General features: G+C 50.2%; 1 protein-coding gene across 2 annotated transcripts in view; it reads left to right on the top strand.

Annotated features, from left to right (window-relative positions):
- Nucleotides 1–3,786: 3,786 nt before the first annotated feature.
- LOC146788805 (endothelin receptor type B-like) overlaps nt 3,787–8,206 on the top strand; it is an 84,538-nt gene continuing 80,118 nt past the window's right edge. For both annotated transcript variants that reach the window (XM_085630375.1, XM_085630376.1), the window contains exon 1: nt 3,787–4,124. The gene's annotated coding sequence lies outside the window, so the exon portion shown is untranslated. The remainder of the gene's footprint in view (nt 4,125–8,206) is intronic.

The raw sequence follows: 8,206 nt of genomic DNA on the forward strand, positions 1-8,206 counted from the left end.
CCCTCTTGCGAGCGACACCTTTTATTCTTTTACAGTATACCCCTTTTAATAGTTTCAGTTGTTTTCTTCACCCCTCCCGCTTTTCAACCCCACCTCCTCCGTGGCCTAGCTGAACCTGCATTTATTTTCATTACAAAAAATTAAATGACGTGCCACGGGTGGTATTAATTATTTTAGCAAATTATTTTGCATCGCGTTTCAAGCAACCCCCTACAGTAATCGGAGTTTATTTTTCGTTGTGACCTCAAACAATAAACAAGCCCTCAATCCGCGCTCTAAAAAAAAACGCACGTTCTTTCAATTGGTCTGTTTTTGCTTTCTTTCTCAAGATTGTTTGAATTAAACAAAAAATCAGTTTCGTGGTTACCCCAAACCTGATTCGACCTTTTTTCTCCCCCCTCCCTTTCCAACAAACTCCATTTTCGAGGTTATAGGCGGCATTGAGACGGGGAGGGACATTTTGGACGGACAGATGTTATCTCTATACAAACACAAATTTAAAGTAAAAATACATTTTACAAAGAACAAGATGCTGTGCGTTACACGCGTACGGTGGGTATAGAATACTTTGCCTAGATTCATTTTCTAGTCCTCTCGTTTAGTTACAAGCAGTATTTGTCAAAGCAAGTATGTATTTTCATCGTACTGTGATAGTTCAAGCCAGCTCAGCTGGATCACTTAAGGCTCTCATCTCAGCCTCAGGGGTCTTAGCAGTAGCTGTCGTACACCCATTGTGTCATGGCGGACTTCTTCCGGATTGCAGCGCGACTGGTGGTGTGATTGTGCACCAGAGTTGCACTTCCCGCTTCTGCTATGCTAGGTTGTGTCTCGCTGGTTTGTGCGTTTTAACCGCGTCATCGTCTCCGAGTTGAAATGTCCATTTAGTCACAACTAAAACGGTGCTTTTAAAACCACCTTAACAACTGTGTTAATTATTTTAAACAAGACTAATTTGGGGATTAAAATAGCTCACAATGATTTATCGTGTTTTAGGATTCTTTTTAGGTCTTGTGTGACCCAGAGCATGCGCTGGTCTGGCGAGACTTTTTGTGAGGGCTCAAAAAAATGCTACCATGGCCAGCCTAGAGCTACAGTGCATGTGCGCGGGCGCGCGCTTAGGAGCAGAGGCTGGCAAACCTCGTCATGCTCATTAAGCGCCCGCGATCACTTTCACTTTCGCCCACGATCACTTTCGCGGCGCCCCTTTGATGGTCTCGTTCAAAGAACATCAAACATCAAAGAACATGTTGTGTTAATGCTTTGCTGCACCCGTTTGACTTACAATGTGCTTTCTCTTTCCACAAACTCGATGTTTGTGTTCCTTTATTTTGAGATGCTTTTAGTATTACTGTTTTGTGACTTAAAGAACATTAAGGAAATGTTACTGTGAAACTGGACAACGTTCACAGTGTTTATTTCTGATCGCAGCGGCTGCTTCATGTCCGTTGCATCATTCAGGGAGTCCTCTCGTTGGCGCTTTCATGAGGACATGATGAGGAAGCTGGAAACTTTTGGCACATTCCCTTTAAAAGCACAGCATGTTGGCGACTGGTTAATCGATTAGACCTATGTAGCGCTTTAGATCACTATGGTGGGTGCAGCAGTTACAACTCATGAAATATGGGGTGCAACTCACAAGGAGGGGGCAGGTTTGAGTGCACATCGAACTCTTAAGATGATGGGCTGTGTGTATCCATTATCAGCACCCAGTCTTCGCTAAGTGATCTTGTTTGTTTTGTTGTTGTGTTAATGATTTGCTGCACCCGTTTGACTTACAACGTGCTTTCTCTTTCCACAAACTCGATGTTTGTGTTCCTTTATTTTGAGATGCTTTTAGTATTACTGTCACACACACAACCTCACACACAACCACACACACAACCACACAACCACACAACCACACACACACAACCACACACACAACCACACATACAACCACACACACAACCACACACACACACAGCCACACACACAACCACACACATACGCACAACCACACACACACAACCAAACCCACAACCAGACACACACAACAACCACACAAACAACTACACACACACAACCCCACACACAACCACACACATAACCACACACACAACCACACACACACACACAACCACACACACAACCAAACACACAACCACAACCAAGCACACAACCACACGTACAACCACACCCACAACCACACACACACAGCCACACACACACAAAACCACACACACACACACAACCACACAACCACACACACAACCACACACACACAACCACACACACAACCACACACAACCACACACACACAACCACACACACAACCTCACAAACAACCATACACACACAACCACACCCACAACCACAATCACACACAACCACAATCACACCCAACCACACACACAACCACACACACAACCACACACACACCCACACACACACACAACCACACACACAACTACAACCACACACACACAACCCCACACTCAACCACAACCACACACACAAACACAAATACAACCCCAACCACACACAACCACAACCACACACACATCCACACACACACAACCACACACACAACCACACACAACACACACAAACACAACCACACATTCAACCACACACACAACGACTCACACAACCACACACACAACCACACACACAATCACACACACACACACAACCACACACACAACCACACACACACACACACAACCACCCACACAACCACACACACAAGCACACAACCACACACACAAGTACACAACCACATACAACCACACACCACACGCACACACAACCACACACACACACACACAACCACACACACACAACCATACACACAACCCCACACACATACACAACCACACACACACACACCCACAACCACACAGAACCACAACCATACACACACAACCACACACACACAACCACACACACAACCACACATCCACACACAACTGCACCCGCACCCACAACCACACCCACACAACCACATACACACACACAACCACACACACACACAACCACACACACAACCACACACACAACCACACACACACACATAACACACACACAACCACACACACAACCACACACACACAACCACACAGAACCACAACCATACACACACAACCACACACACACAACCACACACACAACCACACCCGACCACACATCCACACACACACACACAACTGCACCCACGACCGCACCCACAACTACACCCACACACCCAACCACACACTCACAACCACACACAACCACACACATAACCACACCAAGCATTGGCATAGCCAATAGGTCTCGCCTTTGGGACCTTATAAGTGTTTAGCCACGCAACAGTTGATGTGGTTGCACCAAGGATAAGGTGCTGCATAACTAAATACTTAGAAGGTCCCAAAAGCGAGACCTATTGGCTATGCCAATGCTTGTTTTTATAGACTTTTCACATTCATGGCTGTCTTTGAGGTCCATAATAACAATAACGTACACATCATAGACTCTGCAATCATTTAGTTTTGCATAAAAGCCTTCGGGAGCCTGCTCGCAGCACGTTGAGAGCCGGCAACAGCGCCTCGACGCGAGGGTGTGCGCACCGAGGCGCAGCACAAGGCATCGATGTGCGCTTCTTTCATGGGTGCAGGGAGATGTGTTGCCGCCCCCGCAGTGAGATGCCCCCCTGCTTGCCCTGCAGCTCTCGCCTCCACCCCTCCTCTCCCTCCTGACTGGCAGCGGGGCCCTCCAGCAGGGTATAAAGCAGCATCCTGCCGGCCCGGCCCCCACAAGAGCCAGGGAGGGGCGCGTGGAGACAGCAGCGGGGGGCGCAGAGTCCGGCGCGCTCACTATGATGCCATGTGTTAATTCCTGCACAGGATAAAACTCCGAGGGTGCAGCAGCAACGGGACCTCAGAGCCCAGGACATCCCCAGCGTGTGGTGCAGCCCCAGGGCCTGTCTCCGGCTGAACGTGGCCTCTGCAGGCCGCCTCGCATCCTTGCTACCTCGCCCAACACATCCCAAGACAGAACCATTTATGTGAAGAAGAAGAAGAAAGTGGAGGGACATCCCGCCTCCCGGAGGAGAGGAGCGAGTGCTCAGCACTGCGGCAGCTTCTCCTGCGCCACTTGTGATCTTGGTACGTTGCACATGTCTCCGTATGTGTCATGCGGGCTCAGGCGGGGTGAGGGAGCGGCGAACTTTTTGTATCTCTAATGATAGCACATGTAATACAAGCACACAGGTGAGAGGGCGTCCATGCAGAGCTCACGGTAACGCATGTCATACAGGCACAGGGGTGAGAGGGGACTCCCAGCAGAGTTCACAGTAACGCACGTCATACATGCAAAGGGGTGCGAGGGAGCTTCCTACAGAGCTCACGGTAACGCATGTCATACATGCACAAGGGTGAGAGGGGGCTCTCAGCAGAGCTCACCGTAATGCATGTCATACAGGCACAGGGGTGAGAGGGGACTCCCAGCAGAGTTCACAGTAACGCACGTCATACATGCAAAGGGGTGCGAGGGAGCTTCCTACAGAGCTCACGGTAACGCATGTCATACAAGCACAGGGTTGAGGGGGTCTGCCTGCAGAGTTCACAGTAATGCATGTCATACATGCACATGGGTGAAAGGGGGCTCCCGGCAGAGCTCATGGTAATGCATGTCATACAGGCACACTGGTGAGAGGGACTCCCTGCAGAGTTCAGAGTAATGCATGTCATACAAGAGCAGGGGTTAGAAGGGGCTCGCTGCAGAGCTCACAGTAACACTGTCATACATGCACACAGGTGAGAGGGGGCTCCCAGCAGAGCTCACGGTAATGCATGTCATACAGGCACAGTGGTGAGAGGGACTCCCTGCAGAGTTCACAGTAATGCATGTCATGCAGGCACAGGGATGAGAGAGGGCTCTATGCAGAGATAAGTTTAATGCATCACATACACGCACCGGTTTGAGGGGGGTTCCTGCAGAGCTCATGGTAATGCATGTCATACAGTCACGGGGTAAGAGGCCGGGCTCCCTGCAGAGTTCAGGGTAATGCATGTCAGACAGGCACAAGGGTGAGAGGACGTCCCTGCAGAGCTCATGGTAATGCATGTCATATGTGCACAGGGGTGAGGGGGGTTTCTGCAGGACTCACAGTAACATATCATACAGGCACAGGGTTGAGAGGGGCTCCCTGCTGAGCTCACAGTATTGTATGTCATACAGGCACAGGGTTGAGAGAAGCTCCCTGCAAGACTCACAGTAACACATCATACAGGCACTCGGCTGACAGGTGATCCAGGGAGAGCCCAAAGTAATGCATGCCATACAGGCACCGAGGTGAAAAGGGCTCCCTGCAGTGCTCACTGTAATGCATGTCATACAGGCACTGAAGTGAGAAGGGCTCCCTGCAGTGCTCACTGTAATGCATGTCATACAAGCATGTGTTTGAAGGGACTCTCTGGAGAGCTGAAAGTAATAAATGTCATGCAGGCACAGGGGTGAAGGGGGCTCACTGTAATTCATGTCATACATGCACCGGGTTGAGGGGGGCTCCCTGCAGAGCTCACAGTAACGCACGTCATACATGCACACGGGTGAGAGGGGCTCCCAGCAGAGCTCACTGTAATGCATGTCATACAGGCACAGGGATGAGAGAGGGCTCTATGCAGAGATCAGTTTAATGCATGACATACACGCACCAGTTTGAGGGGGATTCCTGCAGAGTTCATGGTAATGCATGTCATACAGTCACGGGGTAAGAGGGGCTCCCTGCAGAGTTCAGGCTAATGCATGTCAGACAAGAGCAGGGGTTAGAAGGGGCTCGCTGCAGAGTTCACAGTAACACATGTCATAGATGCACACAGGTGAGAGGGGGCTCCCAGCAGCGCTCACGGTAATGCATGTCATAGAGGCACAGTAGTGAGAGGGACTCCCTGCAGAGTTCACAGTAATGCATGTAATGCAGGCACAGGGATGAGAGAGGGCTCTATGCAGAGATCAGTTTAATGCATGACATAGACGCACCAGTTTGAGGGGGGTTCCTGCAGAGTTCATGGTAATGCATGTCATACAGTCACGGGATAAGAGGGGCTCCCTGCAGAGTTCAGGGTAATGCATGTCAGACAGGCACAAGGGTGAGAGGAGGTCCCTGCAGAGCTCATGGTAATGCATGTCATATGTGCACAGGGGTGAGGGGGGTTTCTGCAGGACTGCCAGTAACATATCATACAGGCACAGGGTTGAGAGGGGCTCCCTGCAGAGCTCACAGTATTGTGTGTCATACAGGCACAGGGTTGAGAGAAGCTCCCTGCAAGGCTCACAGTAACACATCATACAGTCACAAGGCTGACAGGTGATCCAGGGAGAGCCCAAAGTAATGCATGCCATACAGGCACCGAGGTGAAAAGGGCTCCCTGCAGTGCTCACTGTAATGCATGTCATACAAGCATGTGTTTGAAGGGGCTCTCTGGAGAGCTGATAGTAATGCATGTCATGCATGTCATGCAGGCACAGGGGTGAAGGGGGCTCCCTCCAGAGCTCACTGTAATGCATGTCATACAAGCGTGTGTGAGAAGGGGCTCTCCGAAGAGCTGACAGTAATGCATGTCATGCATGTCATGCAGACACAGGGGTGAAGGGGGCTCACTGTAATTCATGTCATACATGCACCGGGTTGAGGGGGGCTCCCTGCAGAGCTCACAGTAATGCATGTCATACATGCACACGGGTGAGAGGGGGCTCTGAGCAGAGCTCATGGTAATGCATGTCATACAGGCACAGAGGTGAGAGGGGCTCCCTGCAGAGTTCATGGTAATGCATGTCATAGAGGCACAGGGGTGAGAGGGGCTCCATACTGAGCGCACGGTAATGCAACTCATACGAGCACAGGGGTGGGGGCTCCCTGCAGTGCTCACAGTAATGCATGTCAAACAGCCACAGGGGTGAGAAGGGCTCCCTTCAGGGCTCACTGTAAGCCATGTCATACATGAACTGGGGTGAGGGGGCTCCCTGTAGATCTCACAGTAACACATGTCATATATGCACAGGAGTGAGGGACCTCCTGGAGAGCTCACAGGAATGTATGTCATACAGGCACAGAGGTGAGAGGGGCTCCCTGCAGAGCTCACAGTAACACTTCATACATGCGCAGGGGTGAGAGGGACTCTGCCAAACTCGCAGTAATGTATGTCATACAGGCACAGGAGTGAGAGGGGCTCCCTGCTCAGCTCACGGTAACACGTCATACATGCAAAGGTGTGAGAGGGAGTCAAGGTAGAGCTCACGGTAATTCATGTCATACAGGCACAAGGGTGAGAGAGACTCCCTACAGAGCTCACGGTAATGCATGTCATACGAGCACATGGGTGGGGGGCTCCCTGCAGTGCTCACAGTAATGCATGTCATACAGCCACAGGGGTGAGAAGGGCTCCCTTCAGGGCTCACTGTAAGCCATGTCAGACATGAACAGGGGTGAGAGGGGCTCCCTGCAGAGCTCACAGTAACACTTCATACATGCGCAGGGGTGAGAGGGACTCCCTGCAAAACTCGCAGTAATGTATGTCATACAGGCGCAGGAGTGATAGGGGCTCCCTGCTGAGCTCACGGTAACACGTCATACATGCAAATGTGTGAGAGGGAGTCAAGGTAGAGCTCACGGTAATGCATGTCATACAGGCACAAGGGTGAGAGAGACTCCCTACAGAGCTCACGGTAACACGTGTCATGTAGACACAGCAGGGAGGGTTTCAAGTCTTCACAATAACTTGTATTCACTTGACTATTGATTCTAAATTGAAGACAGAAGCCAGATGGTTGCAGACCGTAAACGTGAAATAGAACCACCAGAAAAACAGCCGACACATGTTTCGTCACAATGTGACTTCTTCAAGGCTAAATTTATGGTCGATTGGGCATAAGTTGTGATAAATGATTTAAGATATAAGTATAGTTGAGGAGTCGTTATGTTGCAGAGGGTTCCTCGATCTAAATGTTCTGATTGGGTGGAAAATGTCCAAACCAGTCGTACTTCTATTTTAAATCGTTAGCCTCCCGTCCGGTTACTGGCCACACAAGGTCTTCAAGAGTAAGATTTGTTGTCTATGAATTTCAACACTCCCGACCAGTCCTGCTCTCTGGGGCGCCAAAACTCCACACACAGCAGCACACGCTTCACAGATGCAGGAGCGTTATCAGGGTTCTCTTTGCTTAGACCAGTCGGCTGTTGTTTCTA

Source organism: Triturus cristatus, chromosome 10 (genome assembly GCF_964204655.1).
Source record: "Triturus cristatus chromosome 10, aTriCri1.1, whole genome shotgun sequence".
NCBI classification, from domain to species: domain Eukaryota; kingdom Metazoa; phylum Chordata; class Amphibia; order Caudata; family Salamandridae; genus Triturus; species Triturus cristatus.